Source organism: Marmota marmota, unplaced genomic scaffold (genome assembly GCF_001458135.2).
Source record: "Marmota marmota marmota unplaced genomic scaffold, marMar, whole genome shotgun sequence".
NCBI classification, from domain to species: Eukaryota; Metazoa; Chordata; class Mammalia; order Rodentia; family Sciuridae; genus Marmota; species Marmota marmota.
The window spans coordinates 8477727-8488408 of record NW_026000102.1 but is presented as its reverse complement, the minus strand read 5'-3'; the positions used below and the strand labels follow the sequence as shown (position 1 = coordinate 8488408).

Genomic DNA, 10682 nt, shown 5'->3' with positions numbered 1-10682 from the left:
CTGCTGGGCTTCATGGTGGGGACACAGGCTTCCAGCTCCCTTGGGTGGCCTTGCACTGAGAGCTGGGGCTCCAGGCTCTTTTTGGTGAGGAGCCCAGTGTGTGGATGAGCACAGTGCTGTGCAGTGTGGGGACAAGGTGGCCCCCCAGGTGTGGGCTGGGTGGGGTCACAGAGACTAGTCCAGGTGGCCTGGGGGTGTGAGGTGGAGTTCTGGGAGGGCTGTGGACTAAGCCCATGCCCATCTGCACTTACACACCAGCCTCCCTTCATCCCTCCAGGATGTGCAGTGGGCTCAGGGGGCCTGCCGACTGCACTGGGGGCAGTCACGCTTGTGGAGACCAGAACCAGGGCGAGTGGGTGTAGGAGGGTCTTGTGTGGTGAGTTGGGGGGCAGGCAGTTGCTGAACTGGCTCCAGTGTGCAGGGCCACCCATTAGCACTTCCGGGAGACACTGACAGGTGGCCCAGACCAGGGGTTTCTGGAGGGTGGTATACAGGGTGCTGTCTATGTAGGAGCTTCTGCAGACGCAGCTCCATCCCTGGCAGAACTCTGAGCTTAGAAAGGAAAGGGAGACGAAGGGGGGCTGTGTGGTCACATAGGTGACCCCCTCCCTCAAACTCATGACTTTAATTGAAGATAATAAGTGCACCTGTTTGATTTTGTATTAATGAGCACCCCCTCCCAACAAAAAGACCGTCAACCTCAGACCCAGGGAGTCCTCGGGCCTTCACTTCCTACCCCCTCACTAATTTGTTCCTTAAGGAGTGTTGGCTGCTGCACACCAGGCAAGTCAGATGCTGGGTTGGGGGAGGCAGGTGCTGGGGGTTGCAAGAGGCAGTGGTGCTGGTGGGGGCTGCCCTAGTTTAGGCTTCAGGGAGGGTTGGGAGCACCTGACCAGCTAAAGATATCAACCCTTACCCAAGCACAGGGATTGCAAGGCACATCTGCACCAGGAGTGGCACATGTAAGTGTCCTGAGTCTGGACAGAGGTTCTTGGGGCAGAAAGGAAGCATAGGAACAGCCAGAGGCCAGGGCCAGGTCAGAGAAGCCATTGAGGGTGAAGCTGTTGGGGCTTGGGGAGGACTTTAGGCACGAAATATTCAGGCTTCATGAGAAGGCCTGCCCTGGGACACAGGGTGCGTGGGAGCGACCTGTGGCCCAGCTGGATGGGGTTTGGGTCATTTAGGCTAGGAAAGACAGGCCCTGGTTGGCAGCACCTGGCCAGGACCCCTGGCTTGGGGAGCTCAGGCCCCTCCTGGACTCCAGCATTTACATGGCCTGCTGCAGGGTGAGCCAAGGTGGAGGGGAGGACCACAGCGGAAGCAGGAAGGGAAGGTGAGGACCCAGAAGGGAAGACAAGGAGAGGGAGAGGGCGACATGCCCTTCTGGGATCAGGGGTGAGTCAGAGAGGAAGTCAGGACAGCACTGACCCTGCTCTCTGGGGCGACAGTGCATCCGGATGCAGGAGCAAAGGTTGAAGTCAAAGACCCCAGGGGAGATGGTTCCTGGCCACAGTGGACCATTCTAGAAAGTCTGCATGACCCCAGAAGAGCAGTGGCTGTGAACCCCAGGACACCAGCAGGCTTGACCCACAGCTCGGGTGCCCCTGTGACAAGGAAGTGAAGAGACTGCAGCAAGGAAGGGGATGACCGGGTGTCCACCTCCCACCTCTGCCCGGATTTCCGGGGCTGCAGTGGGGGAGGGGGGTACTACTCCTCCCTCCTCTGGCTTCGCCGCCCCTACTCGGAGCGAGCACAGGAGATTCTTAGAAGGAGCAGCTTCCAGCCTAGGGCTGATCCCTTGGTAATCGTGTAGACTGAGTGGCAAGGCCATAGGCCACTAGGGCCGTGGGGCCGTGATAGGCCCTAACCTTTGGAACCCGGAATCCCGTGCGCATCCCTTCGCTCTGAAGTGCGGATACCCCGGGAAACTTTAGCACCTTTATCCGGAGTTCCCAGGCTCCAAGGCCGAGGGGGCGGTTGCAGGGGCAGGGGTTTGCATTTCAATGAAGCCGGCAGGGGTGGGGCCTCTTCGGGGCTGGTTAGCCCGAGGGCACAGCTGCCGAGTTCGGAGAGCGGCTCTGGTGCTGACGTGACCTCGCAAAGATGAGCCTGGCCTGCGTGCGTCCGGATACGTCGGTGCCAAGAGACGCGCTCCAGCTCCCACCACCTCTCACCAGTGGGCGCGGGATTCTTGCGACCCAGGACTTCCCTGGGCTTCCAGCCCGTTGCCTCCAGGCCCGAGGTTCTGACACCTAGCCTCCCCAGAGAGGTGGGAGGGACGCTCTTCACTAACTGCAGAGGCTGGGCCTGGATGGGGATCAGCTGCTCCCCACCCTAGGGAAGGTGCCCTGCAGGTAGCCCAGGTGTGGGGGGTGGCGGTGGAAGGACAGTGGCACCTCCTCCTGCTTAGTGTGGCAGGCCCTGCTCCTGCTCCCTTTTGCCACCAGAGATGCAGCCTGTTAGAGGGCACTGAAGGCAGGCCTGGAGGTCTGGGGGTAGAGACCCCATGACCATCATCAGCCTGTACACACTTGGGCTGTCTGCAGAACCAGCCCTCCCTCAACAGGCCTCTCCCCTCCAGCCCCCCAGGGAGCCCAGTTCTTTGGAGCAGGATTCCCTGGCCTGCTGGGAGGTCTGAATTGAGGCTCAGGGCTAAACCTGCATGAGAACTGGATCAGGCCACAGGCCAGCACTTCCTGCTCTTGCTGTGGGACCCCTGCTCCTGTGCACCCCATGTAAGTGCAAATTCTAGCTTGCATGTGGGCAGGGGTAGGGACCAGCAACAGCATGATCCACATAGCCCTATGTCCTGGCATCTGGCATATCACCCAGAGTGCCCATCTCTGGTGCTTGGTTAGGCTGGAGTTCACGGGAGAGGTCCCCAGTGGCACTGAGCAGCCATCCTCAGATCAGGGCCCTGGGATCTCTGGGTAGAGAGTGAGGTATGGGTTGCAGAGAGGACAGGCCTGGCACAGTCTTGGGCCCTCAGAGGCTGAGGAACTGTGGAAGTGAATTGGATCACAGAACTCGCAAGCCAACAGCCTCGTGATTCCCAGGTATAAGGTCCAGTTGAATACCAAGAAACAGAGCTACATGTGTATGGTCCATCTCAGAAACTGGTTGGAATGGCCCCTGGGTCCCCTTGACCTCATTCTTACTTGTCCTCTGAATACAGTCCTGATCTCAGAGAGGGCCATGTCTGTGTCATATGCGGGTAACCCAGGTTGGTCTGGGAAGGCCCCAGATTGGGCTCTGCTCACCTGCTCCCCTCCCTACCTCACCTGTGATGACTCTTCCTCCTCTGGTCCTGGGCCCCTGCCCACAACCCTATCAGGCCTGGCAGGCCCCACCAAATTGTAGAGCCAAGCCCTCCCCCTGCCCTCTCACCATAGTTTGTGGGTCAACAGGCACCACTCACGCCCCCCTCCCACTCAGCATAGCGAGGCAGGATGGGGACAGGACTGGTTCTGTGCCCATGCTAGAACCTGGGAGGATCTGCACCCCATGGGGACAAGCCTACTGTACCCCGCACCCCCTCCCCCGACCCCGAGTTGGAGAGGAAGCACATCTCAGTCCACTTGGTCCTGTATAGTCAGGACAGATCCTGGTTGGATTTTTCTGTGGCCTCCCTTCTTCCCTCCCTCTTCCTACCAGCCTCGGCCAGATGCAGATGCCCACTGGCCTACTGGGTACCCCACTCCACCATCAGACCCTGCCTCAGACTGGTGGGAGCCGCTGCAGCTAGGGAGCCCCCCACTGGAGGTTTCTACCTGATAGACTCTTGGCAGCCTGGTGGGAGGACAGGGGATTAAAAGTATGATTAAGAGTCCCCAAAAGGACAAACGGGGCCCTTCACCCCTGTGGCTTTGAAGCTGGACCTTGGCACTGCCCTTGCCCCCAGCTCTGCTATTGCCCATCTGGGGCTGTTGGACAGCACCTGGGTTCAGGATGTGGGTCAGCACTGTGGGCAGCCCAGGTAGGGGCGGGAAGGCACCTCTGGGTTCCGTCCCTCTTCCTCTGCAGTGTCAGTACTATGCAGGGACATGGAACCTTTGCCTGCCTTTTTCCTGTGGCCTTGCCTGCTGTCCTAGACGGGCCCCAGGGGTCACCATGTAGCACCTCCTCCTGCAGAAAGCCCTCCTTGGTTCCAACCCACTGGCCCCCTTAGTGGGAACTGCCCAAGGTCTGCCAGCGTGGGAGGGAGCTCAGGCACCAAGCCCAGAAACCCCTTCTTCCCCACAGGGAAGGTGGCACCGGAGTGTACTGCTGGACCACCCTGGAGCAGCCCCTTGAGCTCTTGGTCCCTCTGAACTGAAGTGTATGCTCTGGGGGAGCCATCAGGTTCAGAACAGAGCTGCCGATGGGTTCACGCCTGGGCAGAATCCACAGGGCGGCAGGTCAACACTGAAGTGGACAGGGGGACACTTGTTCCTCACACATGCCACAAGCTCCAGTGACGTACAGAGGGGCGGTCATGGGGGCACAATGGCATTGGGGTGGGCCTCTCAGGCAGTGTGGATGCCTGTATCCATGGGGCGCACCTGCTGGCTGGGGGACTGATTTGCAGGACTCTTGGTGCTTCCCAACAGCCGAAAGGCCGATGAGCAGCAGTAGGCAGGTCCAGCTGGAAGTTCTGAGAACACAGCCATCTGCCATGGGGCCAGGGGTGGGGAGAAGGGAGGACTCTGCGCATGCTGCAAAGGTGTGACCAGAGAGTGCTGATGGATCGCTGCCGGGGTTGAGGCCCAGGCAGTGGGTGCACAGTGGCTGCTTTGCTGAGAGGGAAGATGGAGAATGGGAGACAAATCCTGCAAATATTTCGGAAGATGCTGCTATCTTTACAAATGGAGATGCTGAGGTGTCTGTGAGCTTGCAGCTCCATGCAGGGCTAGGGCTGGAGGGTGAGTGGCAGGTGGACTCAGTGGGACCCCACCCCACATGAGGAGCAAAGCACCATGGCCAGGCCCCCGGAGGTGGGAGAGAAGCATGGACTCCCGAGGAAGAGCAGGACCTGGGGCCAGGGGTGGGGAGGAGCCTGGAAGGAGGTCTCAGTGAGGTTGGGGAGCGGGAGGCAAGCCCAAGCACATCTGGAGGGACGCAGAGGGTCTGCGGAAGAGCCTCCCTGCCTGCACTTACTTGGAGGCTCATGTTCAGTGGACAGCAGCACAGGCTCTGACAGGAGGCCTGCCCATGTCTGGGCCTGCTGCGGCTCCTCCCTCCCAGCACTTGCCTCTGTCCTGCTGTGCCCTGTAGTCAGTGAACTGGTGGCCTCTGGCTTTCTCAATGGCTCCTGCCAGCTGCTGGGCTTCCCACCCACCCATCCACCCATCCACCCATCCACTGACAGCCCTCTGCCATCCACCACCTGCCATTCTTAGTCATTCACTTCTTCTTTTAGTAGAGCTTTAAGGTTACCCGTGGTAGTTGGGTTTATATCAACAAACTCCTACACGCACGGAATTCGATTCCAGTTCCTGATCCCCCTTTTCCTCCTGTCCTCCCTGCCCTCTCCCTCCTCTGCTCTGCTAGACTTCCTTCACTTACATTAATTTGTATTTGGTTCTTTATCTTATCCTCTCCTTTGTTTTACTCTAGCTTCCACAAAGGAGAGAAAACATTTGACCTTTGGGTTTCTGAGTTTTGCCAATTTCACTTTGTGTAATATTCTCCATTTCCATCGATTTACTGGCAAATGCCATACTTGTATTCTTTTTTTATGGTTGAGTAGAACTCCATTGTGTGTGTGTGTGTATCATCACGTATCACATTTCCTTTTTTGAAGATTTATTTTTTAGTTGTAGTTGGACACAATACCTTTATTTATTTACTTTTATGTGGTGCTGAGGATTGAACCCAGGGCCTCGCACATGCTTGGTGAGCACTCTACCGCTGAGCCACAATCCCAGCCCACAGTTTCTTCATCCATTATCTATTGACAGGCATCTGGGTCAATGTCATAATTTACCTATTGTGAGTTGTGCTGCTATGAATGTTGATGGTAATTCACTTCTTTTTTTTTCAAATATTTATTTTTTTTAGTCGTTTAGGTGGACAAAATAACTTTATTTTATTTTTATGTGGTGTTGAGGATCGAACCCAGCACCTGGCGCATGCCAGGCGAGCGCGCTACCGCTTGAGCCATATCCCCAGCCCAGGTCATTTACTTCTTGATTCAAATGTGATTATTTTCTGATCCCAGGCACTGTTTTCAGCCCTGGAAGACGGCAGCACACAGAGTGGCACTTATGGAACTTGATTTTTGAGTAGGAGACATTCAGCAGGCTACTCAGTGTGGTGCCTGTGATGGGGGCTGAACAGGAAGTACACAAGCCAGAAGGGCACAGCAGCTGCCGGCCTCTGTCAGCTGGGGCGGCACACCCCAGAGCTGGGCAAAGCCTTCCTTCCCGCAGCCAGGAAGCTGAAGTCTTCCAAGACCAAGGGGCTAGTGGGGTGGCTCTCGGGGGTCTGAACAAGGGCTCATGCTTGTGGCAGGCCCCAGCTGCACCCTGAGAAGCTGGGTCATGTAGAAGGGTGCTTCTGATGGCTGTCCTGTGGACGCGCTGGAAGGGCCTCCGCCGCCCACCTGGCCCCCCGCCTCCTTCCTCATCATGGCCCATCGCCAGCTTTGAGCGTGGGGAGGCCCCCTTGGCAACTGTGGGTGCTAGCTGCAGAGACGATGCCGGGGCTGGGGCAGGACTGGTCTGCAGTCTCCAACTTACTGTCCCCATTCCGGGTGGTTTCACCCCAGCACCAGTGGGGCGGAGGCCGAGAGGCTGCTTCTGTCCCAGGGCCCCGCAGGAGCTTCCCAGGCAGGCCCAGCAAGAGCAGCCCAGGGGGCTTCACGCTGTCTGCAGGAGGGTGGGCCAGGCCAGGCCAGGGTTCTGAACACCTTAGGATGCTCCCAGAGGGTAGTGGGCAGTAGCTCAGGGACAACAGCTGCTATGCCTCTGTTGGGGTGGCTCAGGGAGGTCAGGCAAAGCTGGTCCCACTGCCTGCCCTCTGGGGGCCAGCTCCTGGGGACTGTGTAGGAGGCTGCTTCATGATCACAGCAGGGCCCACTGGGCTGCCAGGACCCCACGTCAGAGTGATGAGCCCGGGCTGATGGCACCTGTATGTGTATGCAAGTGTGTGAGTCGGCTGGGTACCGCCTCTCACCTACTCTTCAGTCACCCGGGGGGGGGGGGCACTGGCCGCCAAACTGAGAGTGTCGGCAGCCCTGCCCCCGTGTGCTATGAGGCCCGTGTCCCCCAAGTCCAAAGCACAAGTGCAGGGGTGAGAGAGCAGGGGACTGGGCCCTGATGCCACCACTACCCTCCTGGCTAGTGACTGGGGTGAGCCAGCTCCTGCAGTCTGTTTCCCCACTACAGGAAGCTGGTTGTGCCAGGGACCTGGTGGGCTGGTCTGGGAGGCCACTCTGCTTCTTGTGGCTGAGGACCAGGTTGCCACCTGGTGGCCACCCCGCACGCTGCTCAACACAGCTGTCTCGTCTTTTAGCACTCCTGGGGGAAGAGAGGGTCAGAGGGTTGGGCCCGAGGTCTGATGTTGTCTGTCTCTGTCTCCATATCTGTTTCTGAAGTGTCTCTCCCAGGCTAGGGCCTCCAACCTCATCTGAGCTTCACCCTGGGCCAGGTGGTACCACAGGCACCTGTCTGGCAAGGAGGCTGAGAAGCCGCTGATGGAGAAGGGGCATCCGGGCAGCTTCCTGGTACAGGAGAATCAGAGCGACCCTGGGCAGTCTGTGCTCACAGGGCTGACTCAGGAGCCACAGGAGGCACCGGGCACCGACCGCAGCCACGCATCACCGACGTTCTGGTCTGCTTCCAAGCGGGAGGCGGCATGAGAGGGCTGTGACTCTGGGAAGGGCGGGCTTCACAGCCAGGCCCCTCACTGCCACCCTACAAACTGATGGGAAGTATGGCGGGAGGTAGGGAGCAGTTCTACATCCTGAGAGGCCTGGTGGGACACCACAGGAAGGCGTCTCCAACCCCTTGGAGGAGAAGTCGGGGCCGTCACGCAGCTCAAGCAGGTAGGCTGCGGCATGAGCCCGGGGGCCCAAGGGATGCCAGCACTGACCCTTCCACGAAAGGGGCAAGGGGTAAGACTTCCTGCAGGCTTGCCCTGGGAATCTGAAGGACCAAGAGAAGGGAGGAATAGGCAAGGCCCCTGGCACATGGCCCCAGTGTCCTCTCCAGAATGAGGGTCCTAGGCCTGGTCAGGGCATGGTGGCCACCTTGGTGAAGGGTGCTGGGGGCTCTGCTAACCTCAGCTCGGGCCTCTGCCTGGAAGCCCCACAAGGCCACAAGAATCAGAGCCAAGAGTCGCGTGCAGAAGCTCACCCAGGCTGCAGATGCCCGTGGGAAGACAAGCAGGGCCTCTGCGAGGAGTCTGAGGTGCTCCCTTCCTGCTGCCTACCTCTGACTCCATCCTCCAGGGCTGGGGCGGGGTGGTGGCATTGAGGGCTTCTGCAGAGGGACAGGGCCACAGCTGAAGCCTCCATTCTCCCAGGTGTTGCCACAGCAGGAATGCTGGCTCCTATAACCCTGGAAGAAGGGACAGAGGCCAGAGAACAAGCCCGATAACCTCTGCAAGAACATCCTTTCCCGTGAGGCCAGTGCTTCACTGTCATGGGCATATGGAGACCACCTGGCAGGGGTCCTGGGGGAGGCAGGGAGTGCCCACCACCGGATTTGGCTCCCTCTCACACACAAGGCCCCAGACTTCACCACCTCTGCTCATCACAGGTCAGTGGGCAAGGAGACAGGGTGGTGCCTCTGAGCTTCCCAGCTCTCCAGGAGACCTGAATGGCCTCTTTCCCTTCCCAGTTGATACCACCCATGTCACCCTGCATGACGTGGACACCAGCCTGCCTGGAGCCGACTACGTCAATGCTAACTGCATCAGGTGGCTGTGTGAGGGAGCAGGTAGGTGTGCATGACATCCTGCCCTCAAGTCCTGCCTGGATCGCACAGGAGATCCTGACCTGTATCTGCCCCTCCAGTCATCCGGGCTCCATCTTAGGCACCAGAGACCATTCTGGGAGGTCCCAGAGAGCCAGGTCCAAGGGGTGGAGAGCAAAGTGTGGACCCTGGCAAGGCTGAAAGCCAGCCAGCAGGGTCTTCAGAGCAAGCTGGACTGAGTGTGACTCCTAAGCCCTCCCCTGGCCTTAAGTGTGAGGAACCAGGAACTACCTAGGCTCTTTTGCACACTTGCATAAACTTAGATCTGTCCTCTCAGCTTTAATTTTGACATTCACCCCCTTTCAGAGTGACCCAGAGGAGAAATCAGACTTGGGAGTGGGCAAAGTGTACATTGCTACACAGGGCTCCCTGCAGACCACAGCAGCTGCCTTCTGGGGCATGATGTACCAAGAGGACACACATGTCACTGTCATGACCATCAGACAGGTGGAGCAAGAACGGATAGGAGCCCGGAGTCCTACCTGTACTGTGAGGTCCAGGCTTGCCTCTTAACTGGTCAAGGAAGCACCTCCTCCTCCGGGACAAAAAGCTGTGGGGCACTGGGGCGGAGGGAGGAAAAAGAGCCCATGACTTCACCTATATGCGTGTGCTTGCAAGGCGAGGCGGCACAGGCTGACCTCCTTCAGAACAAGTGTTTCTGGTACTAGCCAGAGCTTCAGGGCCACCAAGAGTCAGGCCATATATGTGTGTGCCACAGGGCTACTATGCACCGAAGCTACAAGTGGGGCGGCCAGACCAGGTGAGTGTGGTGGGCAGTGGAATGTGTGTGGCTCTAGGTCAGAGGGCCAGGGTGTCCCCAGGTCCATGCTGAGGGAGAGGAGGTCCTGAGCTGAGAAACCCACTGGTTTTGGTGGCTTCTGTTCTCCTGAACCTGGTTCACAGACTGGGCTCTGCTCACAGAGGGCCTGGCCCTGGCTCCGGGTGGCTCATGCTCACATCTGCCTCCCCAGGTCTCTGCCTGGCTCCTGTCAGCAGCTGTCTTCTCTGGGTGCCATTGGTGCCTATTCCTGCCCCAGGCACAGATCCTTCCCCCTTCCCAGCAGCACAGGGCTCTGATCTGACCAACCACCTCTTTGTGGGAGGGTCCTGCGAATTCCTCAGGCAGGAGGCTGGCTCTGCCTAAACAAAACTCCCTGTCCCCACTCCTGCCCTGCCATGCTCCTTCTTTCCTTCCCTTTCTGTTCCACCCCCATTTTCCTTTCCTTCCTCCCCTCCTGCTTGGCCTTGGCCTGTCTCCAGCCCCTCCACCTTCTCCCAGCTCACCCCCTTTGCCCCTCCCACCGAGGGGTCCTAACAGGACCCTCTCACCCTGGTGGCCCTACCTGGGAGCTGCGGCTCACATTCTCCAAACCAGACCTGCCCCACCCAGGAGGAGCCACCGCGCACAATGAAGCACTTTCAGTACTTGACCTGGATGAGGTGAACCCTGCCAGGCGCAGGGCTCATAGTGGTGCCTTGCAGGTGCTACCAGGGGTGGGACGGCAGGGAGCAATAGGAGACTGGACCTCTGGACCAGGGCTTCGCTCCTTGCATTCATTAAGAGGTCCCCTGGTCGGGGCTGGGGATGTGGCTCAAGGGGTAGCGCGCTCGCCTGGCATGCGTGTGACCCGGGTTCGATCCTCAGCACCACATACAAACAAAGATGTTGTGTCCGCCAAAAACTGAAAAATAAATATTGAAATTCTCTCTCTCTCTCTCTCTCTC

At 58.6% G+C, this 10682-nt stretch overlaps 1 long non-coding RNA gene across 2 annotated transcripts; it reads right to left on the bottom strand.

Annotated features, from left to right (window-relative positions):
* Positions 1-6053: 6053 nt before the first annotated feature.
* Positions 6054-10525, bottom strand: LOC125610813. Of its 2 annotated transcripts, XR_007340871.1 has the most exons (4): positions 10301-10525; positions 9440-9517; positions 8413-8540; positions 6054-7499 (listed from the first exon to the last, which is right to left on the bottom strand). It is a non-coding gene; the product is annotated as an uncharacterized LOC125610813 (long non-coding RNA). The 2 variants fall into 2 exon arrangements; XR_007340870.1 differs by lacking the exon at positions 6054-7499 and having other exon boundaries at positions 7529-8540.
* Between the last annotated feature and the right edge of the window lie 157 nt (positions 10526-10682).